Source organism: Plectropomus leopardus, chromosome 19 (assembly GCF_008729295.1).
Source record: "Plectropomus leopardus isolate mb chromosome 19, YSFRI_Pleo_2.0, whole genome shotgun sequence".
NCBI classification, from domain to species: Eukaryota; Metazoa; Chordata; class Actinopteri; order Perciformes; family Serranidae; genus Plectropomus; species Plectropomus leopardus.
The window spans coordinates 5,326,045-5,353,700 of record NC_056481.1 but is presented as its reverse complement, the minus strand read 5'-3'; the positions used below and the strand labels follow the sequence as shown (position 1 = coordinate 5,353,700).

At 39.1% G+C, this 27,656-nt stretch overlaps 1 protein-coding gene across 4 annotated transcripts in view; it reads left to right on the top strand.

Annotated features, from left to right (window-relative positions):
* The window catches only part of LOC121959320 (leucine zipper putative tumor suppressor 2 homolog), a 39,269-nt gene that overhangs the window by 966 nt on the left and 10,647 nt on the right, over positions 1-27,656 (top strand). For 2 of the 4 annotated variants that reach the window (XR_006106894.1, XM_042508573.1), the window contains exon 2: positions 15,045-15,159. The gene's annotated coding sequence lies outside the window, so the exon portion shown is untranslated. Of the gene's footprint in view, positions 1-15,044; positions 15,160-19,797; positions 19,961-27,331; positions 27,411-27,656 lie in introns of those variants that run through there. The other 2 variants (XM_042508574.1, XM_042508575.1) reach the window with 2 other exon arrangements.

Sequence of the window (27,656 nt, the reverse complement as noted above, 5' to 3'; positions counted from 1 at the left end):
AACTAAATTGAATATATTTGGGCTGTGGACAAAAAACGATATTTGAGTACATAATCTTGGGTTTAAGGAAATACTTATATGTATTTATAACCCTATAAAACCTGAGCAAATTGTCTCGATTTCTTTCAAAAACATGGAAAGCAGGCAATGAGCAACTTAAAGAAACAACGCCAAAATACAAAAAAAACAAGAAAATCACCTGAAATACCTGCAAAAAAAGAAGAAAAAACATGATATAAAATAGTAAATACAAATAAAAATTATCTGATAATTATAATAATTATAATTATCTGATAATTATAATAATTATAAATATTTTTCTTGTTATTTGTCCTTAGTTATTTGATCATGTCATGATTCTCTCATCATTTTATTGTTTCCCTTTACAATTTTTTTTTTTTTTTTTCAATTTGCAATTTGCAATTTGCGGGACATTAAATGCCAGGTTGCTGATTGCCTTTTCATTCGCAGTAAAAGAAAACTAATGTTGATCCAGGTTTTAAAGGGTTAATTGAGAAAATAATCGACGAATTAATTGACAATTTAAATGTCGTTTCTTGCAGCCCTACTTTGCATTTACACTTCAAGGAGGCAAATGCCACTCATTTAAAGGGGAAGTGTGTTAGATTTTCGGGTGATTTGGTGGCATCTAGCTGTAAGGATTACAGATTGCAACCACCTAAATCTTCCTCTGGCCAGAATTCCTCCAATTTTAATGACGAAAACATGCTTGTTATATTATGCTGTCTTTTGACTATAAAGCATGCCAGGTGATTATACTTGCATTGATAATGTTATTTTATTATGAGTCATTAATTCACACATTAAATATCTCTGTAAATTGTAGTATAGTATTATTTGTAACTGGTGTCCATGTACAGAGACCTAGATTAAATATCAAAATATATAAAAATATAATATATAAAAGAATTAATAAATTATATATATATATAAAATATAAATAAACAGGAAACTGTGAACAGTGAACATGAACATAACAAAAATGACTAAATACACAATGGATCGTTAAAGGCAGTCGCCTCTTGATTTTGATAAAAACACACAATTTTTCTGGTTTAGGACAGTTTGGTCAGTGTTGTGATAAATCTCAAAGAAGTCCTTAAACTTGTAGCATCATTTAGGACTTGGAATCTGGGTCTGCTGGTCCATAGCCAATAAATAAAGATGCTGACTTTGTGGGAGCTAAAAATGCTAAATTCCAAAAGAGGGTTAATTATATAAATAAACAGGAAACTGTGAACAGTGAAAATGAACATAACAAAAATGACTAAATACACAATGGATCGTTAAAGGCAGTCGCCTCTGATTTTGATAAAAACACACTATTTTTCTGGTTTAGGACAGTTTGGTCAGTGTTGGTGATAAATCTCAAAGAAGTCCTTAAACTTGTAGCATCATTTAGGACTTGAAATCTGGGTCTGCTGCTCCATAGCCAATAAATAAAGATGCTGACTTTGTGGGAGCTAAAAATGCTAAATTCCAAAAGAGGGTTAATATTCTAACTCTTTTGGCAAGCATGAACCAGAATTTAGACATATTTTTGGGTGCAAGAGCTCACAAAAATCTTAAAACTCTTTGTCTGTGGGGACAGTGGCAGATTTTACATCCTGGTGACAACACAAAACAATCTATGGTCTGTTTTCTACCCTGTATGTAAGAGAAAGTGGTTCACAAGTACTGGCTGCCCTGCCTCGGGGCGCAGCAATAACATATGTGAATTCTTAAAATGAATGGCATTCTCCGTCTGACGCTGTCTGCAGCCACTTTGGCTTGCCACAGAGGCTTTTTTCATGGCATTATTACATTGCCAGGTGCACTGTGGGACCAGAGCTCCCCCATTTGTGTATTACTGGAATATAATTCACAAAAGTTTGCTTGTTGGTAAATTGGATTTCTATTAAGAGGGATTTATGGCGCATACGTGCACAGCAGCTCTGTAGTGTATTTATACAAACTAAAAACAATCCCCTTGTGGGCTCATTTAAGTAATGAGGCTAAAAAAAGAGCCTCGTCTATTTATTGTGCAGCAGCTGCCTCATTTGTAAACAAAGGCTACATACTTGGAGTGAGATGATGACATGACAAAGAAGAGCAAACAAACTGAGCAGCAGAATAACGCGCCCAGCTCCAGCCGTCAACCCCCAGCTCTACAGGATGTTGTATTCAAATTTTCTTCAGCCTAAACGCACACAGAGGTCAAGCACTTACCTCAGCAGGCTTGGGAAAGGGCGGACTACGTGCCTTGACAGTGGGAGGCCACGGTTTATTTGCATTGATAATGTCTCAAGTGATTTTATAAGCAACATGGCATGCTCAAACATCTTCGGAGGAACTGCTTTGTCAGCACATCAGTGTTAGCAGAGCTCTTCCAGCTTCTTGTCTTCTACATGCCAGCAATATTATAAGTCTGCATGTTTAGTGTTGAAGTTTGATAGCATTTTATCTCATCTGAATCCAGTATTAATTTATTAACAAATTTGCATCCCCGTGGACCCCCTGTTTGAATCTGTTCATGTAGTTTCTTTGAGGAGGAGACATTTCCTTAGTTAAATAATATTTATTAGTCATCTCTGCCACTGCACGAAAAGACATTTGTTCACACCAAATGCAATATTTTTTTTTTGCATCAAGCAGTGTGCCTTCAACAGCAGTGATCATGCTTACATCAGCTAGGAGAGGCAGCTAAATGCAAACGATGTTTGCAGTGAAATACAACAGAAAGCTGGACGGAAACACGGAGTGTACCTGCCCTGAAGAAGTATGAACCAAGACGTTTTTGTTTTTTGTTTTTGTTGTTTTTTTCTGCAATAAAAGACCAAGTTATTACTCAGAGCATTTTGTTAAGAAGCAACTCAACAAAAATAGCTTACACAAGACAAAGGTATTTTTTCAGAGCTTACCGTGCAACTTTATGTGCTTCCGTTCTGGATCTCAGTAACATCATGATGATCTCAACTGACAGGCTATCGCAACGCAGTCTCACGCGAAATTCTCGGTCAAGTTGAAAAATGCCAACTTGCGCAAAGACGTGAAATTCACGTTTTTGAGTCCATTGCATCGCCACCTGGTATGACTTTGTGTCTGTGTGTGTCTTTGCATTGATGTAAACATTTGCGTCATTTGCTGGCTTTTTAATGCAACGAGAATGCGCGGAATCGGCATTCACACCCAGGTCAAATGACTCTGCAGAGGACATGGGTTTTTTAATAATTTTTTAAATGTAGGACGAGCTGTCAAACTGTCTTACAAACTTGTACCACCAGCTTCTTTTTCACTTCCTCTTTTAATATTTTCCCCTTTGTGCTCCTCCATCAGCATTAAAACCTGCTTTGTGTTTTAGATCTTGTTAATGTCTGAGTTGGCAGACATGAGATGACTTTGCATATTTGCACCACTCCCTTATGTAAAATAGAAAATACTTGCTTCTTATTCAAGATCGCAAATACGTACATACTCCTGCTGCCTCGAAGATTGAAGCCATTATCATCAAAAGATTCTCTGAGGTAGCACTGTCTCACCTTTTCGTGTGATATTTAGGCTGGTGTAAGGGGTTAAGTATATCTGAGAGTGTGCATGTGTGTTCATATTGGTGTATGTCCTTATGTGCAGAGTTTAATATTTAATTATCTATTTGTAGAAACACACCTTCCTGTTTGACTTTGTGGAATCAGGAAGACAGGGACTGAGGTGTGAGTATTTAGTCTAAAAGCCCCTGTTTCATAATAGATAATGTGTTTTCTGTAAGTGATACCTCACCGTCATGCGCCTGCTGTTAAATTTTTGCCCTTGAGCCACTACACTGGAGGTCAAGTCCCTCCATTCTTTGTGTTGCGGCTTTACAAACCGTCTTTAAGAACAAACAGAAAGAGAGACACTTTAGAAGACAAGACAACAATGGGGACATAGTGGGAGGTGTTTGGCTGTCAGGCAACATGAAGACTCTGTTTTGTATTTAGTTTTCCAGAGTGCCTGTCATGTCACATGAAATGCTGATTTAGTGTTTTGTGGGTTTCTTTGTTTATGTAGTGTCTCATTGTATTGAGTTTACTCTGTTGTCACTTGCTGTTTGCTGTAATTAGGGATGTTGCACAGTTTCCCACACCACAGTGTTTAAAAGAATCCCAAAATAATGATGCTGGGAGGATTTCTAAACAGTGGTGCAAAATAGGTTTCAGGCTTATTTATGTTTAGGAAGGAATACATCATGGTTTAAACTTTAATTTCTTATGTAGCTCTAAATTTAATACTGCTAAAGAGAGACTTGCTGTGTGTAGATTTGTATCTGTTTGCAGGATTTTTTGTGTAGTTGGCAGTCTGCTGGTTGTTAAGGATCTGCTGTAGTGTCACAAGTCAGGTAATATGCTGAATCCACAACACATGCAGTATGTTGACAAAACAGAGTGAGTGCAGTTGGCCTTAACTGTCACTCCTAACTTCACCTTTCTTCAGAGCAAAAAGATCTTTGTCTAGTTTATATCTATGTGGGATACCAGAAAGGATTAGTGTAACAGAGTGATTTAGATCAGATCTGATAAAGTTGTCAGTCACACAAATCAGTTTTTTTTTTCAGTCTTTGACCCTTGTGCGCTAGGTACACATATCTGTCGGACTGCCCATGAAAGTCAGAGATTCAAATCATCAGTCAGAGACTCCTCAGTCAACTGAGATTGCTTCGAGTTGAGCAGTCTTTTTTTTTTTTTTTTAGCTAGTCGGTGTGTTGTAGTCTGGGTAAATTTGGTCCCCAGATTTTGCAGCAGTGTGAGTGCTCTTGACTTTCAAAGCTACTCTTTGATACCAGCAGTTGTGGACATGCATGCAGTGGCACAGAGGGAGAGAGTGATGGCATCATAAGGTGAAGAAGTGGTAAATTTACAGCTCACAGCAACCTAATACCACACTCTCTGGCTTTTGTTTGATATCTAGTGTTGGCAAAAAATGTTTTTGCATATTTGCAACCCTTTGTTAGCCTCGTTAGCATGTTCACTATGTTATGTGAATGTCACTATCACGCTTGAGCCTTATTCAAACTTTTGAACTTTCTATGGAAGAAAAATACAAATCTTCAAATATTCATATTGAACAGCCAAGTCCGATTTGGCTGGCATATTTCTGATTTGATTAACCTGCCAACTTTAAATCAGTTTTAATTTGCATGTGTTTGTTTGAATCCTTCTGTGCCCCCTCTGCTAATTCTGACATTTTTTGCAAGTCTGCAAACGCAGCACAGGCTGAACTCGTCATGAGTTATTTTGTCTGTCAACAGCAGTTTGAGAAGTTTGAGTCGCATGAAACAGTATTATGAAAACAAATTTCTTCTGTTAATCTAGTCTTATATCACAATATTATATTAGAATTAGAGCCGAAAAATGAGTCAAGTCATTGTTTAGTAGTAAAGTAATTTTTAAGCAAAAAGCGGTTCCAGCCTCTCAAATGTGAATATTTTCTCACTATCAACGATAGTAAACTGAATATCTTTGACTTTTAGACTATTTGGAATAACAAGAGGCCACCATGGACTCTGCAAACTTGTGATGAGCTTTTTTTTGCTATTTTTCGATGCTGTATAGACCAAATGATTGATCAGTTATTGAGGCCAAATTGAAATATTTTGCAGTTTCAATTCCAACAGTGATCTACAGTTGTTTCCCATCCTCTAACCTCAGACAGGAGTCTTGACCTTATCTCCCCTCCTGGGTTGGCTTGGTATTCTTATCCAGAGTTTTGTGCACAGCTGGACGGCACAGCTGTCTGAGGGCACTGGGAGGCTGTGACCAAGGTTTCAGAGACCCCTAATCCTCGAGTCTGGGAACAGGTCAGGACTCCTGTTTTTTTCTTTGCTGTCTGTCTAATGAGTGTCTGTCCTGACCCGAGCGGGTGGCGTCTGTGATCATGAATATCTGAAGAATGCAGAAAGTATTTAGAGGATTAAGGGACACATGTATCACACACACACAAACACACACACAAGTACACACAGACCTCACTTAATTCTCTCTGGTCCGACCTCATGGGACTTTTGCTTCGGCCTAATTTTCAGGTACAGAGCACAGCGGTCATTAATCTCTCGACATCTTTTATCTCCCAAAATGTCGTATTTTGTCAACTCCTTTCCTAAATCTTAGACTAATGGCCCTATTTTAATGCATAAAGACCACAGTAACAAAACAAGCACTATACATATTTTAAAACTTTTCATGTCCTTAATACAAGTCCAATGTCTTTTTCCTCTTTGAAACTTCTTCTCTTGTACATTAACTACCATCAGCCATTTCACCATCTCATTACAGAAACAGAACATATTCTGTACAGTCTCATAGTGCATTCATGTTGATGTTTATTCAGTTTCATATGATTACTAATTGACTGTGCGTCTTTATCACATATGTAGAGAATATATATTAGAAGTCTATGGTTGCAATGGCGACGCTATATTGGTTACAAAGAATGGAATACATTTTATTAAATAAAATTAGAATTATTATATGTTAATTATTTCATTTAATTATTCTAGTAATGTCAAGTCATTGTCGAATTTGCCCGTGGCAGATATTCTCTGTCGGTCTCACCTAATATCACCGTTTGTCCACTGAAATGATATCCCGCCTGCTGTCTACTGTCTGCCTGACTCCATGTGAATGCTGCATTACTTTGACACAGACAGAATGACAGTCGACTACTTGGTGCATCACAGTTCAGTCTCATTCACTTGCCCTTTCTTGGTTGTATTTGGCTCTTAAAATCCACAGATTACTTTCAAATGTATTCAGGGTCGTTTTCTCTCTGACTATAATGCAAAGTGGAAATGATTCAAGCAGTGCAGTTTTTCATTCCACAAAAAGTACAGTGTTCATCCCTTGAATACTGATGATGGTAGAATAATAAAATAACCTTCCTTCCTGTTATTCTATACACACGTTCATTTTTTCAAATCTCTCCCCATCGCGTGCTCTTTTCCCCCTCTCATTATTGACCCTTGTCAATGCATCTTTTTCTGCTGCCACTTCATGAATGGGTCCTAATGAACCCCTGCAGCACTGATTAGATTTACAGTTTTGTAAACAGCGCAGATAAGATGCCAAAGCGGTTGGACTTTGCTGCCTTCACAGCAAAGTTGCTGTCATTGACATTACTTTGTGACCAGGGGGAAAGGGGCCTTGGAGGGGGGATACTTCTTATCCAGGATAACTTTGAAGTAGACTCTGGAGTTATTTGTATTGCAATAGTTTTGGTTGGACCTCTAGTGAGCAGTTTAGTGTTGGCATGGCTCAAGGATGGCTCTGCTGGTCATTTGGACAACCTCTTTGTTTGGGACTGAAAAACCTCATCAGCTACTCAATGGACTGACATGACATTTTATACATGCATTCAAGGAGACCAGAGGATGAATCCTAACTTTGGTGATGCCCTATTCATGTTTCACATCAGAGGCGGCTAGATGGCTAACAAAATGGTTTTCAACACAGAAAAAAGGATAAATAATCACAGAAGACATTCAGTGTCATATCTATCAATTTAGATTCATTCTGTAAAATCTCCAAAAAAATGTTTTAATTATTGTCAGCCTTAGCTAAACTCTGTGTTAAGTGCTTATTAAATTTTTACTAAAATTTAAATTTCTTTAAAACAAAAAAATGTCTTTGTCAATTGCATATCCCTCAGAAACACATTCAACAAGGGCAGATAGGTAGCACAGAATTTAGCAAATATTGGCATGCTAACATGCTAAACTCAGATGGTAAACATGATAAAAATTAGACCTGCTAAACATCTGCATGTTAGCATTGTCATTGTGAGCATGTTAGCAGGCTGAAGTAACAGTTTAGCTCAGTGCCTTTAAAATGCAAACATTGTATAACATGGGCACAGACGTTAGGATTAGTCAGAGGACGGGGGCACAAGTTTGTTACGTTTGGCCCAGAAGTAAGTTGTGTCTGAAGAATATTTTACACAGAACATATTGTGTGTATTGTGTGACGTTCGTTAAAAGTAGCATGAAAAACAACATGCCCTGTTCCCGTGAGCAGCTGTGATTGGCGGAGGTAGTTAGTGTGATCATGACATTCACAGCTGCTGCAGGGAGGCCCATATGTGCTGATGTACACGCCTGGAGCCTCTCTGACTCCTGCTTCTCTCCTCTTTTTTTACATGTTGCCTCGCGGCTCTCACACTCTTTTTCTCCTCTCTCACCATCATCATCATTTTCCCACTCACTTACTCCTCAGCTGTGTCAACTGCTCTGCGTCCTGCTGTAATCCATCTCACACCTTCCGAGTGTGGCGTAGCCCACAGGCTTTCTCACAGACTGCGGTCAGGAACACGAGAAAGCACAGCAACAAAAAAACAAACAGGTCAGTAGTTTGAGATGGAGTAAAAAATCTCACCAACCAAACACAACTTCTTTTTGTAATTTTGGCCAAAAATGTTTTGTCCTTACTTGTTTACTTGTAATTTGTAATTTATTTATTTAAGAATAGACAATGCACATTAATCCACATTTGTACAAATTTAAATACACCCAAGTTAGCTGGGAAGCTAGATTTCATCTGTGTCCTATGCCTGATGTTAAAAGACATCCTAAAATAATAATAATAATAATAAAAAATGCAATATGAAGATACAATATGCACAATGGTTAAGTTAAACAACATTAAGATAAAAAGGCACACAGTATAGTTAAAAAAGTTAAGAATATACAACACAATTTGACAATATGAGTGGATAAAGTCCATATAGCAGATGATGCAGGCATACATGTACATGTGGAGAATGTGAAGTTTTTGCAAAAAAGTAATTCGATGGGGTAAGAAACATGACCTCTCAGACAGTCAAACAGGTTTTAAACAAGCCCCTAGGTCAATTTAAACTATTTGTGAGAAAAAACAAAGGCAAAGAGTAAAATAAATACACCAAGTCTGTAAATACAGGGTTCCCACAGTTATGAAAAAAACGTCATGGATTTTCACAATTACTTAGATTTTAATTGAATTAGGCAGTTTGCAGAATCTGGCTAAACCGTTAGCTTGTTTATAACCTGTCTAATCATCTGTATCTTGCATGCAATTTTGGGGAGCACAGATCTATCATAACCAGTAGAAACAACGGACAATATTATGAAAATAAGACACAATTTAACTGTACTTATTCTTATTGTTAAAATATTTCCCTCTCTACCACACTTTGTTTCTTCTTTAACTTTAATATATAACAGTGTTCTTTACATTCTGAGGGACAGCAACAAAAAAAACTGCTGAAAAACACTAAATTAACAATGATTATAATTAATAAAATAAGATAAAAGGAAAACCTACATCCGATATGCTGGGTATTCACCACGAGCTGAAGGGAATACCCCAGGCGAATGCATATCTCCCACTCGATTGTTTCAGTCTCTGATTCAGTTTTCCTATACTTTTTTGCTAATTTCCTCCTTTTATTCACATAACAAGGTCATATTGCTGCTTTTTTCTTCTTGACAGGTTTTCAGAGATGGTCAAATACCAAACTTGGCTTTTTTAATTGGAAACTAATGACCCAGGGTAATAATTCACCCTGTGTCCTTTGTTGTCTCTGAAGATTAGGACATCAGGAAGCCTTGAGGAGTAAAACATAAAAAGTTTTACCAGTCTTACAAAATTGCTTTAACTGTCTGCCTCCTTTGAGTTTTCTTGCAGTCAGAGGTACAGTGTGTAATTGGGGCGACCCCTCCCTGAGGCTGGTTGTTTTGGGTATTTTTAAATACATTTCTCCTCTCGCTCGGTGTGATTTCTGCCCCGGTTATAATCTCCTGCTGAGAGGCCATGAGATGAACAGCACACAAACACACTCTCCATTAAACACAGGCACTAATAGGCATAAATATGAGAAGACATCCTGAATCCTAAAGGCAAGCTTTCTGAGTGGAGAGGATGACCGTGTGGTGGGAGGCAGGCTGACTGAGAGGTGAGGAGGTGGCAGGGAAGAACGAGGGTGCAGATCAGAAGCTCCGTGGGTGGTGGGATGCACGGTCGGGCAGTCGCTGCGTCATAGCGTTGCATAAGGGCTTACGCGGGCGGAGGGAGAGTGAGTCTGAAGAAATTAAGGTGGAGGGCCGTCAGTCCAGCCTGTGCATTAGAGGACAAGAGATGTCGAGTACTCAAACAATGCACAGTTCATCCATCCATCCACACTTAACATAATAGTCATGGCAGCCTGTTGTTGACTTTTCTGTTTTCATTATGTGTTGATTTATTTTTTATCTCCTCCATTGTAGCTGACAGAAAAAACATTATTACCTTCCTGTGCAGGCTTCCTTGTATTCATAAATCAAACAATCAAATACAAAAAACAAGAAAGAAGAATGACAAAATGTAAAAGAAATAAACCATATTTTGTTTACACAACCTGGAGTACAACCCAGCCTCTCTTGCAGCCACTTATACCATTAATTTATTTATCTTCTGAGTCATAATTACTAAGATCACCGATAGCATATTTTTGTGTCCAATAATTTCTAAAAATGATCATTTTTTTGTTTTGTTTTTTCCAGGAGTAAGGCTGTGGATACAGCATTTTGCATATTGTGCTTTAGTTCTTGCAGTATTTTTTTTTTAACCCACCTCCTCACTGAAAGCTGTACCCCTGGTCCTGCCTTTTCTCCTCCTCACCCTCAGTACTGTAGAAATGGAGTTTTCTCTCTGTAGGTTTCTATTATGTGGGAGGATGTTTGAGGTTTGGCCTGGATGAACCTAAATGAGGATGTCTGTGAAAAAACACACAGATTTTGTGCTGTTTAAGATGGAATGTGATGCTTTCCATGTGGGCTATCTCTCACTGTCCAGACGAGGCAGACATGCCAGTTTTCCCAGCGGATTCATTGCACCCTCTGCCCATTTTCTCCTATAAACTTAACATCTGTATGAGCATCCAGTCCTTTCTACAAGTTTTTTTCCCTGCACATATGCTCTTATGTTCTTTACCACAGCCCCACACAACCAAGTGTGTGCTGCAAAATGAAAATGGATGGCATGTTTTTAGCTGTTCGGAATAGTCTGGTATGCATTTTTATAATTGTGTCAGATATTCAGAGTACAGTACTGTCAACACGTCTGTCACTACAATGTGTCTTTATGCTACACTGCTTCCCTTTTTTCTGAACGGCCTTTGTTCAGGGTGTGTTGGTTCCTCCATCTCTTATTTGGGTTTGTTAACTTGTCTAAAACCTTTGGCACACGGCTGAACATTAGGATAATAAACCTAAGTGCTGTGGGGTGGCAGTGTTTGGATAAGTGGGCCACCACCCTATTCCTTAATAGTGTGTGTGTGTGTGTGTGTGTGTGCGTGTGCGTGTGCGTGTGCGTGTGCGTGTGTGAGAGAGAGAGAGAGAGTGTGTGTGAAAGCCTGGCAAACACTGGACCTCATTTATCCCAATTTCTTCCTCTCTGTTACACTGCCCTTCCCAATAGGTATCTAAATTTATTTTCTGCACCTCCTTCCTCTTTAATGTAACCACCCGACCACTGCGCACTGTAGCTGTAAACTTACTGCCATAATGTTCAAATATGCGTGCCTCCAAAATAATATTGAATGTTTATAAATGGCATTAGGCTGTAAATCTCCAGCTGTTGAATTTGTTGTTTTTATGAATTCCTGGTGGCTGTATACAGTTATCTTTTTCATAGCATTGCAGAACAGGGCTAAAAGGAGAGTAAATAAGGGACAGTGGCTACAGTTACATACAGGGATGCATTATAATGTTGGCATGTCATTGATATCAACAAATAGTGGTTTTAAAATGAAATATTGGAATCTGCCAACATGCTGATTTTTACCAACATCCAAAACAGTTTTCTGGACAAATTGAACATGAACAAAAAATTAACCCCAAGTTAAAGTATTTTTCTTATTTTGCACAACAAATTAATTTGACTTAAATAAGGCCATTGCAATAAGAGTATACATAATATGATGTTAATTCCCTTACAGAAGAGACTCAATGACCATTAAAATAGGAAGGAAAAAAAAATTGGTTATCGGCTAAATAAGTGATTATATATTGGCATATTGGATAGCGGGAAATATCCATAGGTACATGCAAACTAATACTCCCCTATTATTCCAAAAGTAACAGTATTCTGAATTGAATGCAGGTCATTTAGCAGTTTCTGTGGAAAATGCCAGTATTATGCGGGCTTTGTGAGCATTATTTGGCCATCTATACGGGAATATGCGCATAACCACTGTTTGTGTCCCACGGCCTCTTGTCTGTTTACGGATGGCTTTGTTTGTTGTCATGGATATGCTGTACACAAACCAACATATTGCACAGTTTGCAATGATGTGGAGTAGAGATGCATGCAAAAGAAAATCACACATTTCTGGTCAGAAAGAGAAACACGCGTTCTTTTAAACTTTATGAAAGACTTTGCTATCAACAGGTTTTTGGATATGCACAAATGTCGCAGCACCGACATTTTCAAGAAGGTAAATGAAAGATAAGAGGGAGTCTAAAAAGTCTACCACTGTGAAAAAAATCCTATGTTGCAAATGCAACATGCAATGCAAAGAAGCAAAATGACAAGAGGCTATAGCTGTTCTACCTTTCCATATTTTGATGTGATAAATGACATGTTAGGACACGTTAACTGGAGTAAGCACAGCTGCTTTTAAACAGGAATGTTAGTGGAATATTCATTTTTATCAGCCATGTAAACAGCTTTGTAGGAATTTTGTTTTTCAGAATAAGGGCACAAACTAGACTATTTTGTGCATGTAAACATACTCAGGGTTAATTCATCTATTCATATATGATCTGTACCTGTAAAGAAGGACTTATTGTGGACATAAAACCCTCCTTCATTTATCCTGACACTTGGTCTCTGGTTAAGTTAATCTCCATTTCAAACAGAAGTGTTTGTCACCTGCAGGTGTTAATATGTTCATTATCAGCTTTGAACTGTCATGAAAGCAATTCAAGTCTCCCTCAAAGGAACTGTCTGTGAAGATTTGTCAGGTCATAGTGAGGTTGTGTGGCATTCAAGGCCATCTCTGAAGGTGCCTGTCCAGCATATGAATAATGTAATGAAATGTTTATCTGCTCTCTTTTCATTCAGGGCTCTCTGTATGTCTCCCTCTGCTGTTTGGTCCTTTTCAATACGGAATAGCAGGTGAAGGAAGCGGCCCTCTCAAATAAGCACCTGTTTGTTATCTGTAGTTTGATTGACTTTAAATCAAAAAGGCATGACTTTACAGGGCTCAGAGTATTCACTGTGTCTTGGCACAATCACGGTGCAACATTAACAGAAAGAAGCTGTCTTAAAACCATCTGGATTGAGCTACATTACATGTGGGAAGCCACAGTCTCTCCAGCACTTCCATCTGCCTGTAACATATTAATACAGTATGTTTTGCACAGATGGGAGAGATGAAGGCTTGTTTAGGTTCAAGTAAAGCTCGTACAGTTCCAGTAACCCTGCAGGCAGTGGGGAACGTTAATTTTAGCAAACATCCCTGATCCTGCTGATAAAACAGGATACAGATTAACCAGTTAGCTGCTACTCAACTCTCACTCTGTTTCAGCTCCCACCTTTTGCCCCACAGACTGATGGTTTTTACCTAATAATTAAAAATACTGGTCCCTGATATTTGTGTTTCCACGATAAGTAAGCATGTTATATTAGGTTATGTTTATTGTAGTTGTGTTTAATGTTGTTGTTTCAGCTTTTGCCAAACAGAGACAGGTCTAGAAAAGTCAATCAAAAAGGCAAAAACAAAATGCAAACACAAAAGGTCAACAAGAATAAATCACATAAATGGAATAAAAGTGATAAAACAGGCAGATCGTGAGAGGCAGTTAAAGTAATAAATGAATAACGTTTTAGAAAATATACAAAAAAATCATAAAGATAATATAAGAAATAAAATATGGGGATAAAACAAAGGTAAGATAAAAACAGATGAATAAAAGATAGATGAACTAAACTAAATCATGAAAAGTTGGTAAGGACAGGACATCAGAAGGATAAGGAGAAGATAAATTGAGTAAGAGCTGCATGATGAATAGAATTAGTCATTAAAAATATATTACAGAAGAAATTTGAAAGAATTGTCTGGGTGGCCACCTGGCAGAGATCAACCTCCACCTTTCTAGTTTGGAAATATGATCTCCTGAGGCACAGTTAGTCCACTTAAGTTGTACAAATATATATGAAATTCATTGATACTTTAGCATGAGGAGGGACAAATTACACCTTGAAAAACCTGGCCTTGAAATGGGAGACTGCAGAATAAAGTTAGGACATTTTTAGCAGTGGTTTGAATCAGGTTCAGCACATATTGTCTGTACACTTTTCCAGAATCATTTATTCTATTAGTGTCAGTAGTTGCTTCTGCCTCACAGGATATCTATCGCTTGCTGAAAACATGATTGTGCCAACTATAATTTAAAATATGTGAACAGCCAGTTTGAAATAATGACTGTTTGGTATGCTCACCTCTGGCACTTCTCATCATCTTTTTCTCATGCTCTTTTACTCCAAACTTCAATATTACTTTACCACTAATACACCAGTTTAATGAGTTACAGATGGACTCTGTACTTCTTTCCAGATGGTGGCAGTGTGCTTCTTACCTTCTTTTGTCTTTTTGGATGTAAAAGCAGAATTTGATCCACGTTTTTCCTCTTTTATTACCACAACAGGTATTTTTCCACTTGGAAGCTGCATTTGTCTAAATTTGAAACCTAATGTTACTATAAATAATTAACTATTTTTGGGAGGCATCAGCAACATTTTGACTTTACTCAGGGGATACTTGTTTAGTGAACAGGGTGCTAGTTTTGGGCTCACTCTTGTTGACATGGAAAATCCCCTCAGTCCTGACCATGTGAAGCCTCCTCGCTGTAGTGACTCAGATTTTCCTCTTTCCTGCTGACTTCTATAAACACACTTGTCACATTTCAGGTTTTCCAACTCCACAGTGCATAGTCTCGGTGCTTCTCTTCTGCTGATTCAACAACATGCATTGTTTTCTGCTTTTTATCCCCTCAGTCTGGGAGAGACGAAGAGAGAATGAATATCTGCTCGCCCTGTGAGTTCCTGGGATGCTCGAGCGACCTGTGCCCCATGCTTTTTTAAGAAGTTGAAGACAGGGTGTCATTAACAGGTAAGCGGAGCCTTCTGGACGAAATGTGGTTTAAATTTGAACAAGGGAGAACTTTTTGGCTGCTCCTTGACGTGCAATGAGAGATGCCATTCTTTTCTCTGATCTAGAAGTTTGATTTTATTCAAACATTCTCAGAGTACTGCAGGAAAGTTGCTGCTTTAATTTGTGTTAATTCTCTGACATCTGAAACTGAAAAATTCTCGGTTAGACTTTGTTGACGTTGCTGCACGCACAGCAGTGTGCATCCCACTGTGTGTGGATGTTAACACATTCCTGCTGCGTGGGAGTTAGGAACAGATCTTAATCATGGATAGGGTTTTTGCTGTAATTCCAGAGCTGGAGGCGTAACCCTAATCTCTTTGGCACATTATACCGTAAATCAGAGTGTGGCTAAATCGGGACCCTGCCAACTCAATACAGCCATCCCATTTCTGTGGATTTATGACTGGACTTACTAAGAGTCCAATCTATGAAGCTCTCTCTCTTTCTCTCCTTTGTTTTCATTTGTGTCGGAAACTGATGAGCCACCCCCTGCCAAGCACTAAAACTTCACACTGGTTTTATCATGCCTCCCTGCAGCTTATAGCTGTGGCCTGAGGCATTATGTTTTCAGGTTACATACTTAGGTGTGTTTATCCATCCCATTCTTGTGAATGCGATATCTCAGGGAAACCTTGAGGCAATTTCTTCAAATATAGCACTAACGTCCACTTGGACTTAAGAGTGAACTGATTAGAATTTAGTGTTTTAAAGGTCAATGTCACTGTGAGTGTGCATCCGTCTCATTCCCATGAAGGCAATGTCTTAAGAAGTCCTTCAGATGGTTTCCTCAAATTTGGCACAAATGTTTACTTGGACACAAGGATAAAGTGATCAGATTTCTGTGGTCATAGGTCAAAGCTCAATGTCACTGTGACCTCATCTGTCTCATTCTTGTGACTGCAATATCTCAATAAAACCTTGAGGGACTTTCTTCAAATTTGGCACAAACGTTCACTTACACTCAAGGATGAACTGATAAGATATTGGTGGTCATGGGTCACAGTTCAAGATCACTGTGACCTCATCTGTCTTGTTCTAGTAAATGCAATATCTCAAGAACACCTTGAGGGAATTTCTTCAAATTTTGTGGTCAACGGTTAAGGTCAATGTGACTATAGCTCAATAATTTGTACTGTAATTATGACAAAATGTCACACAAATTCCACACAAAGTTCTGCTTCACTGTGACATCATAATGTTGTGCAAAAACCCTTTTCTGGCCATTAATCTAAGTCATAACTCGGAAGCAGAAGGGAAACATTTGGTCAGACACTGAACTGGTGACACTCATCTTGAAAATGTGCTGATTGCATAGATCATTTGTGCTGACAGGGGGAAGATGTGTGTGAAGCATCCATGTTTTCACAGTCATGGATGTAAACTGAAAGTGCAATGTGACTGATGCACTGGGGCATATAACCATGTGGCAGTAATTCTCTTCTCTGAGGTGTTTCTGGATTGCTTTGTGCCACAGTGGATTATTTTGGAAGCTAAGCGGTCCAAAGGGCCGGCTGGTCGAGGCCACTTTTAGCAGCAGTGTCCAGAGGGAGTGATGTCCCCACGCAGAGGCAGCACGGACAGTGATGGATGGCCTAGCTTTCTGTCGGTTTCTGGTCCCAGACGTGAGGCGTTGTTATGAAAATATAGAAGGAAGCAGGCTGACAGGCCGCAGAGAGACGGCAGCTCAGCCTATGATGAATGACCACCCGCTGGGCATCCGCTATAGATACAGATAAACCAGAACTGCGGCTTCTGAGGAGCCGTTTTTAATGTTCACCAGAAATTGGCCCATAGATGGCACTCGTAACCGTTTTGTGTATCTCTGTAGGATAATAAACATTATGTGACTTATGAGGATAAACCAGAAACCACCAGACAGATGTACCCAGCATTACTGCAAAGCCACACTGGAATTCTGTGTTGTAACTGGAATTTTGCTTCATGGTTTTTCCTTGGCTTTCCTGCAGACAGGCGAAGGAAGCCACAGAGTTGTCATTTTACTTTGCTGCTTCAGCCTGTAAATCAGCTCCATCAAAAGGGGCTGAGTCATGTTTGCCCCCTCCTCTAGCCTGTAAAGAGGAAGTGTTAATGGTGGCATTCACAGAGGTGATTTGCAGCCTGCCTCTTTATCCCGGCACTGGTGGCCTCGGGGTGGCTGATTGATGGTGTTTGTCGTCCAATCTCGGACTCCAACTGAGTGTGGTTTCTGTTGCTTTGACTGCAGCAGAATGGGACTTTACTTGTGGCACATTCAGTGTTCTCCAGACCTCCCATTGAGACGTGACCAAGAAGGACCTTGAACTCCCTCTCCTATGTCTCATTACTTCAAGGACAAACTTTGTGCCTACCAGTGTGACCCAGTTATAGGAGCAGGGAGAGAGTCGAACAGAGAAAGAAAGAGGGACAGATCTGTGTTTGTGTGTGTGTAAGGCGGTGGCAGGGCATAGCCTACTTCTCGTACCCTACTTTACCCCTCTTTTCATCTCGGAGCTGAGCAGCTGAGCTCTGACTGCACCGTCTCATTCTCTTGTTTCTCTTATTTTTTTTTTAATTCATTTTGGCCAGATGGTGGATTACAGGTCAAGGCAGAGGCTCGATGCTGCCACTGTCACAAGAAAATACTATTTTTGGAAGCTGATCCACCGGTTACTCAGGATGTTAGACACTCAAATATCCTATCAAAGAGGTTCTTAAAACTACACTAATCAATTATCTTATTTTTAAAAATGGATCAAATGACTTCATGTAATGTGAAAGTGTTTACATGACGTTTCAGCATTAAGCTCATTGTTTTGGGTTTCAGATCCACAGATTAACAATTTGGTTCACTATCATTGCTTTTGAACACATAATTTCCAGCAGCACTAGGCAGTTGTTTTAGGTGAAATCCTCTTGTACTCTAGGCTTTAGCAACTTGTGAGTCAAGTCAAGTCAATTTTATTTATAGAGCCCATTATCACAAAATATGGTTTGCCTCAGAGGGCTTTACAGTGTACGACATCCATCTGCCCTTAGACCCTCACATCACCCGAGGAAAAGCTCCCGAAAAAGAACCAGATATTTCCCCCAGGAGCTACTGGAGACCAAAGCAGAGCTAAAAGAAGAGTTAATATTGGTCTTACATTCGTCAAGTGGCCAGAAACAAAACTCAAGGTGAATGCTAATGTTGCCCCACGTCTTCTGATTTTGTAAATGAGCATACAGCCCTGGCCCCTATTAAGGTAATATAACTTGTTTAGATAACTTGTTAATAAAACGAATGAGGCTACAGCCAGTTTAAGAATCCTAAATACAGTGATAACATTGATGAATTTCCTCAGTATGTATACAAAACAGCAATATTTACCCAAGGTTTGCAAATATTGGCTACCATTAGCCACCAAAAGCTAATTAAGACATCGAATGTGGGTGTGTTTCGGATCACCCACTTTCTCTTTTTACTTTTAGTAGGTACTGCAGCTGTGCTGAAAAGGTACATACTGATGCAAGCAGTATACACAAAGTCAGGACATATTATCTCATAAATATACACCTCGAAATTTGACCTGGCTATGCTGGCTAAAAATCTCCCAAGGGACACAATGCATTATGGGGCATTTCAGTATCTCCAGTAAGCTCACATTTCATGCTCAGAAATTTCTGCAAATGTAGTATACGTCCAGGCATTTTTTGTTTACACACAATCTACATACTAGGCAGTGTGAAAGCACTACATATTGAATTTTATGTCATACTTGCTGTCGCCAGTATTTCAGCAAATTATTTCAAACACAGCCATACTTGATGTAAATTAGGCAAGCATCCAGCTCTGCCTCTTCAAATGATCCATCAGTGCTGAAGTTTGACAGATTTACTTCCTTTAATTCAGTCTGACAGTTTCTTTAATTAAGAATTGGCTCAGTGATTAACTGAAATTTGACGTGCGTCTGTGTTTTAGATCGGATTGACAGACGAGAATCAGGGCTGCAGTGTTTAAAGAATCAAAGACTTTTATACTTCTTATTCTAAACTTTAGGTTGAGGTTCCCACCTGTTTCGCCTTTGTCTTAAATCTCTCAGCTTTTTTCTTCCTCTTGCACTCACATCTTCTTTAGTTTTTGTCTTTCATGCACTTAGACGAAGACTTAGTTTTGACAGATGAAAAGGCTGAAAGCCAAAAAAGCTCATCTGTGGTAAATGGAGACTTTTTAAAGTGAAATGATATCCTCACGCAGTAACGCTTTCTTTTTAGTTTCCGTTCTTTTCGACTTGAATTGGGCAGAAAAAGTGGAATGGTCTTTAACTGACAGCTCGCCTTTCCCCGGCTTCCCGTTTCTTTCTCCTTTCTCTTCTTTTTACTGCCTGACAAAAGCAGCGGAGGACTTTGCAGAGTGTAGTTTCTTTGGTCAAAGGAAATGGAAGAGGAGGAGTGGAGCAGGGAGAGAGGAGGTGTATCTGTCAGAGGGAGGCTGGGCTGCAGAGAGAGGAGGAGGAGGAGGAGGAGGAGGAGGTGGGAGGCAGAGGAGGGGGGCACAAGAGGGAGAGGAAGGGGAGGGGACTGTGCTCCCATTCACATTGGCGGCATTTGGCTTGAGACTGAGCTGGGGGGTTAGAGAAGTTTTCCTCCGGAGGGTTGATCAGAAACAGAGCCAAACATCCAGGAGAACAGGAGCACAGTGAATGTTTGAGCCGACTGAACCTGAGACGCTGAAGGAGCCGAGGCGGGATGATAAGAAGGAGCTGGAGAGACATCAGAGCAGATATGCTGGGACCAAACTGGGGTAAGAAACTGGGAGGGGAGGAACGCTGGACAAAAAGGAAGTTAACTCTATTACAGTGGCAATCAAGGTGACAGGAAGGTTTGTGTTTCACTTTCTGTGGAGTTATTTGTATCATGATGATGTGTAAGTTAACTTTTGCAGGTTTTATTGCATGTAGATAACTAGATCTGTTACGATTAATCGATAAATGGTTAAGTCGATTGACAGAAAATTAATCAGCAACCATTTTGATTACCAATTAATCATTTCATTTGATTTTGAAGCAAAAAATGGCATATTCAAATTTGACAATTTAATGTTATTCTTGAAAATGATATACTTTCGAGACTGTAAGTAAACCAAAGGGAGCTAATTTTAGAAATAACCATCACTTTCTCATTATTTTTGAAATATTTACTAGATGAAATGATTAATCATTTAGGAAAAAATAACCAACAGATAAGCTGATCATGAAAATACTTGTTTGTTAAAGAAAAATGACAAGCAGTTAACTTTGACTCTTCTGTCACTGCTCATTAAAAAAAGGACAAATGCGTGTATTTAAAGCTACAATGATTAATTAATTAATGTTCAGCTATTAAGTTAATTTCCAACTAATTTGTTAATTGATTAATCAGTTTGAATAATTCTATAAGAAAAAAAAGTCCAAATTCTCTGATTCTGGCCTCCTAAATGTGAATATTTTCTGGTTTATTCACTTTTTATGACTGTAAACTCAATATCTGTGGGTTGTTCATTTTTCACCATTATCTGACATTTTATAGACCAGACAACTGATTGATTAATTGTGTGTGTGTGTGTGTGTGTGTGTGTGTGTGGTGGGAGGCCTCTGCTCTCTTTCAGTATAATCATTGACAGTGTTCAGTGCAGCATTCAAACAAACCTGCAGGGCCTCATGAGAAATGTCTGTTTAGTCAACTGGTTTCTTTTTATGTGGGCTGCAGCCGCCTCTTCTGCTCATCCAAAGGAGCTACTTAGTCTATGATATAGCATGATCATTCTAACCAAAGAGTTAATGTTTTTTTTATTATTATTATTCAACCTTTATTTACTAGGAAACTCATTATAAACCCTGTCCTAGAAAGGCAGCAACAATAGTGAGTTACAGACAGATCAAGATATGGCGCTAAAGGTGCATGTAATTAGTGTCAGAACAAACTGATTAACTGGTTCATCAATCCACAGAAGTCATTGCAAAGTTTTAAGTTACTTGTTAAGTTACTTGTTTAGTTGTGACTTTTAGTTTTTGTTTACATAATTACCGAGCAAAAACATTATGTTATGCAACTCAAATGTAAGGAGTATAGATTTCCAAGAAAGAAATGTCCGAGAAAGGCAGAAGACACAAGATATGCCAGAGAAGGTGCATGTAATTTGTGCCAAAACAATTAACCTGTTAGCTGGTCCACAAAAGTAATTGCCAAGTTTTGACGATCAGTTTCTTATTTGAGTCTTTTACCAAGCAAAAACATTTTTGCATTGTTAGTATCTCAAATTTGAGGATTGTACATATAATATTTTTGAAGAAGTCACCTTGGGCACTTGCCACTTTTTCTTGGAGCTACTTAGTTTATTATGTTATTAATTTATTTTAACCTTTGTTTATTAGGAATATCTTATAAAAATATTATTTTACTGCAGTTCTTCTTTTACTGCAGAATTTGTATGTATTTGTATATATGCCAAATTAGTGCCAAAACAAATAGTCGATGAAGTTGATCCACATAAGTAAATGCCAAGTTTAGACAATATTTTTTTTGTTGAGTTAGTTACCAAGCAAAAACATTTTTTTTTTTTTTAGCAATTTGACTGAGAGGGTCGCAAATTCAGTATTTTGGATGGTTTATAGATGTCACTTCAAGCACTTGCCACTATGTCCTGACATTTACAAGACTAAACAGTAAAAATAATCCAGCTTTTGTTGGGGACAGTTACATTTGGCACGGTGACCGTAGTGTCTCGGGTGTGAGGTGTCTGCCTCTGCAAAGGTAGGTTGTCTACAAAACTAAAATAGCTTTGTTACACTTTTCTCTCTGTGCTCCAGTTTCCAGAGAAAAGGGGAGAATAAGGAGATGGGAGGGGGAGTGGGATTCAGAAGTTTGGGCAGAGAGAGATGGAGAGTGGAGGAGGGGATCTCCAGACTCATTTGTTTGTTCCCTCATGCAGACGCTCCCTGCTGAAAACTGAGACACCCTCTCCTTCCTTTCACTCTGTCGCTTTCTCTCCACGTCTTCCTCGAGTCAGAGGTGGTGTTGCTCTCGGTGATGGGGGCTAGTATAAAGAGTTTTTTTTCCCTTCAGTCCCAACACTTTGCCTTGTGTGTGTGGGGAATATTTTTAGACTCTCACCTCTGAGGCTGTGTGTTTATGGCGTGGTGCTAACAAAGAGGGATTTAGTGAAGTGCTCTTTCAGTTTGTCTCAAAGCAGGTTTGTGTGACGTTGCAGTCTTGCAGGGCAGGGCTGGTAAACCGTGCATACTGTAACTTTGTAATACGGCCTCTATAAAAAGGCTTTTATGCTGTTTGCGTCTCTGATTGCCAATCTCAGACGAAAGGCTGCCCTGCATGCCAATGAATGTCATCAGCATTTATCTTGACTTGCTGCCGTACGTGTAATGAAATACACTGCTGTGATTGGAGTGACCTGGTTGTCAGTCTGTGATCTCCGGCCAGACTCTGTTTCACTTTTCATATTCGGGGAGATGTTGTAGACTGAAATATCAGCAAGAATCTTCAAATGTATTGATCTGAGCATATGGATTTCTCATCTCTGTTACAGCTCCCATTTCACCACAGCATAAGACATCTAAAAAAGGACATTTTGGGTCTGGCTCAATGAATATCTGGATTTGATATGCTTCAATTCTAGCTTTGGTTTCCTCTCTATTTCTTGTTAGCACAGAGCAATTTACAATACATGTAGGTAGTTTTTTATCCTAAAAACAGGATTTCAAAATTTCACTACAGATTTGTGCAAAAGCTTAAGAGATTTTTTCGAAATGTCAATAAAACACAATTGCGAGATGACTGGGTTTCCACTGAGTGAAGTTATGAGTATTCTGCCCTCATAATAAGTTTCCAAGAAGCATGGCGATGGATGTTCAACACATTAGCAGGTTTATTTCTAATGCAGCCAACGCACCAGACGTCATTATTTCCAACTGAAGGCGACGTAGTTGTGTTTTGAGAGCGATAATGGAAAGGCAAGGGATTTCTGAGAGGTTATAGCCCATGATTTCACAGAACTTCCGGATGATATGCTCAACTTTTGAAGAGTTATGTGATGCAATAACACCTCTTGAAGCGCCTGCTGCATCATGCCTGAGGGAGCCAGTTCTTACCAACATCACAAAGCTATAGCATCATGTGACCTATAAAAGAGAAAAAGGGGTTTCCACTGCAGTTTTGCAAAATATGGCTTTTTCAATTTGCCTGAAATACCACCTCATGTGAGTGTAAAAACCTTGCAATAAATTGGATTTCTATGCGAAATCGACATTTCCATTAGACATATTTTATATGAAGTAGGAAAAAAGTGTATTATAAAGTATTCTATTGGTATCTGTGTCACTTAAAAGGTACTGGTGTTGGTACTGGTTTATAAACAGTATCCAGCCTTAATATGCAGTTATAAAATGAACTCTAGTGTGCACCTTGCAATGTGTGTTTGCTTTTAGTTTGTAGTGTACGTACATAACTGTTCTCTACAGTTTTATGCAGAGCGATCACATTTTAAAAACTGCAGCATTTGCAGATATTCCCTGTGCTGCTTTTCTTGTGAGTAATTCTATAAAAGTGTCAGAGCTGAAAGCTCGAGGATAAAACCCCGAAGCCTTGGTGTGACAGCAGATCCCCAGAGCTGCTGCTGTTGGCTGCTGTGGAGAGAAATGCTGGATGCAGGAGGAATATGACTTTAAATCTCTGCGCTTAAGCATGAGGCAATGTGAGTGATGAGACATCAGAAAAACAGTGGCTGCAGAGTCGCCCCGTCCTCACTGACCAGTACTAAGTCTGTCCATGTTTAGTCTTAACTCTCATTAGCCGGTGTGCCCGCACATTCCTCCTGCTGGAGGAGTGACTGAGTCCGTCTGTCTGCTGCCCGACTGAGGGGCTTTAAAACTCTGAAGGACTTTCCCAGACAAAAACAATCTGCTCACAGTCAGCTGACTCTGTAGACATTAGGGGGGTGGTGAAAATATGTAATTTAAATGCCGTGCAGTGTTGTTTTTAATGTGTATACGAGATGTAGATGTATTTTTTTTTTACAGTATTTTAGTGCTGAAATGATAAGTTTGGTGAATTATTTAACACTTATATTTCTGTTAGCTTGAAAAGAGAAAAGTTAAACATCTTACATTTCACAGTTACAACCCCAATTCCAAAAAAAGTTGGGACACTGTAAAACATAAAGAAAAAAATAATGCAACAACATGTTTTTGACTGACATTTAATTGAATACATTACAAAGACAAGATAGTTAATGTCCAAACTCATTTTTTTATTTATTTATTTTTTTGTAAATATACACTTATTCTGAATTTGGTCCTGCAGCAGGATTGCGAAAAGTTGGGACAAAGGCAGCAAAAGACTTGGAAAGTTGTTTAATTATCACCAGCATACCAACTTTTTTTTTTATATGGGAATATTATCTCCATTAATGCCCCCGTATAGTTGCTACCAGCCATTACTTGTTAATGTGCATTTATCGTCCATTAATGCCAACAGGGAGCGTATGCAAGATTGTCAGAGCTATAGAGTGACTGAAGGCTTTAAGATGCTATAGAGGGGGTCCTGGCCTCCCCATCAGCCCTCTGACCCCCTTCTCCTTTACTCCCTGCTCTAATGTTTTGAAGTTGTGATCACCATGGCAACAAAAGAGAGACCAGGACCACATGATCAAGCAGAGGGCTTTAAAACCACTACTTTTCCTTAGTAGAGTCCCCTCCTGCATAGTTTCAGTCATCTCGAGTCCAGAGGGATTAGAGCTTATTCACTTATCAGGAGAGAGTTAGAGGGCAACAAACGGGCTCCCCCTGATCAGAAATACTGATCTGGGGACAGCAATTGGGAAGACTTTAGACACTCTTGAAATTCTGCAATAAACATAAACTAACATGACTTGGGTTTTTTACTTGGTTCTGAAGTTTGTGTTGTTGTGTGTGGCACACGATAAGTGTAGAAAACTATTAACAAAAACAAAGACGTCTTTTGTCAGTTTGTTGTCAGAGGGATAAGAGTAGCCCGTGTCAGGCATGCACCCATTACGGTACCCAATTGGCAATTTAACGTGTACCCAGGCCACTCTTCCAGAGGCATGATTAACGTAAAGGATGTCCCATTTATGAAGCAAAAATGCAAAAAATTTACTGTTTCCAGGTTGCAAAACGTGAGGATTTGCAGCTTTCCTTCTCCATTAAATAGGAAGTAAACAAGACAGGATAAGCAAGCATCAGAATTGACTAATAATGCTTAACATGAAATTCATGCCAATTTATCAGTGATGTAGCCTCTCCCACTCTCTATATGATACATCTGATAGGGATTATTTTTGTTTTTTCCACTGAGCACCACACAAGTTCACTCAGCTCGCTCATTTAACTAGCAATTACGCTTATGAATGAAATCACCTGCAGTGTTTGTCTCCTCCTTCGGCGATTCACGTTTCAGGTCCTTGTTGTAACAAAACATCATTGTGAGTTTTTCTGACGGCTTCAGTTTGTAACGAACTCTAGATGTTAGACTAGACCGATTTCCTCCCATTCAGAAAGGATTAGATGTAATAAATATCGTCATGGACTAATTAGCTTTAATCTGTGCAAAGAGAAATCACATAAGATTAATCTGACAGGCTCTGCTCATCAGGACCGTTAATTCTGGCTCCCAAACACCACATGCTGCTCCTGCTGCCAGTGACTTACATTCTCATTGATACAGACACTGAGGCAGTCAGTTTGAATCTTAAATGACACATTGAAACATGTTTTAAACTCCATTTTACTCACAGAATCACCGAAGAGAATTAATGAACAGTATCTTATTTTTAAACTTTCCCGGAAAGGCAATGAGCAGTGGATTTAAGATAATAGTTTTTATGTTGTGCAGTTGTTTGACTTCCTAATAATAGTACAGTGATCAGTATCTCTAGGACTTTGCGGGTTTTTTGGGGGTTTGTGTGGCCTTAAGTGCATAATTTTGCAGCATCTTTAAAAAGAAAAATTAGAGGTGCATATTTTCAGGGTTTTTTCTTATTAAATGTAGGACGAATTAAAATTTATTTTTTTTAAAAAAGTGTTTGACAGTTTTAAGTGTAGTGACATTATGCAGGGAACTGCTATGATGGGTGAAACTCAAGGTAAACTATGATGACAGGTCAAATATGCCAGAAAAGTTGCAATAACTGGAAAAAAAAAGTGCAAGGTTGTAAAGATATCACAGGGATTGGTTGATTTTGAGTTAAGTCTCTTCCTTTGTGTATGCCAGTTATCTGAAATCATGTTTGAATATAATCTGATATGTGTGGGAAAAAAATGTGCAAGTGGGGCAAGAAAAACAGTGTGGGTCCTTGAGAAGTCATGAAAAAGTTTGGAAATTTTGTCCCTCAAAATGTTTGGGAACCCTACGTTGTGATGACAACACTGTACCACATCTACGTCAGAAAGAGCCTTATTTAAAAATCTGTACAATCAAGAACAGATGCCTATGTGTAGATTATACAAGAATATTTGTAGTTTCACAGTGTTTACATATCATAACAACATATGCAGCAACAGATTTGTCTCAGTCAGTTATTATGAGTTTAAGTAGGGATCAGCCCAACAATGTATGAGCTAATTAACGTGTTGTAATCACTGTTTAATCGCAGTTGTAGCCTTATAGGCTCTTAGTAAACTTGGCAGGTTGGAAAATCACTTGGCATGGTCCTGTCCTGGCAGGTGCAGTCTGGAAGTGTTAGTGGCCAGCGTGCATGCTGTCAGTCGCTTTATTAGCGAGCATGCACAGTCTATTCCCCCAGGTTAAGAGGGTTACAGAGAAGGTGAAACAAGAGGCGAAAGTCCTGTTTTTTTCTAAACAGAGCAGGGATTCACCAAGAAACTTAATTTGCGAGTGACGTAGGAAGAGCTGCAGTCTTGTCATACTTTAAATCCTCCAGTCACATCTTGAACGACTTGTTAGACAAGCCTCATACTCCAGAACAGGACGCACCCGTCAGTCGGATATCCTCATGTTCTGTGAGTCAGTGTGATGTTTTAGATCACAACTGGCTCTGTTGTTTGGCGTGTTGTCCGTGTGCACCATGACCTCATCATCATGCGTCCTGTTGCCCATTGTTCTCCACACAACACTCAACTCATCACAATTCACGAGACGCACTGTTGACATCACAGTCGGTATGTGCCTGTTCATAGTGTCAATATTTACCAGCAGTCCTGTGAGAGCGAGGGAGTGAAACAGTAAGTGCTCGTGCCTCATATGTTGTTATATTTTTGTGTACTGTTAGATTTACTCAGCAACTTTAACCACCCACTGCTACAGTATCACAGCAAGTTCAACCTGTCTCCTCTTCTCTGGGTTTTTATTATCTACATTTATGAACTTTTAGTTGTTCCTAAGGCTGATAAGATGTGTGGAGACAGTAGCCTTTGTTGCTGTCAGGGGAAATGCCAGCATGTTAGGAGCCATTTTACATCTCAAATGAA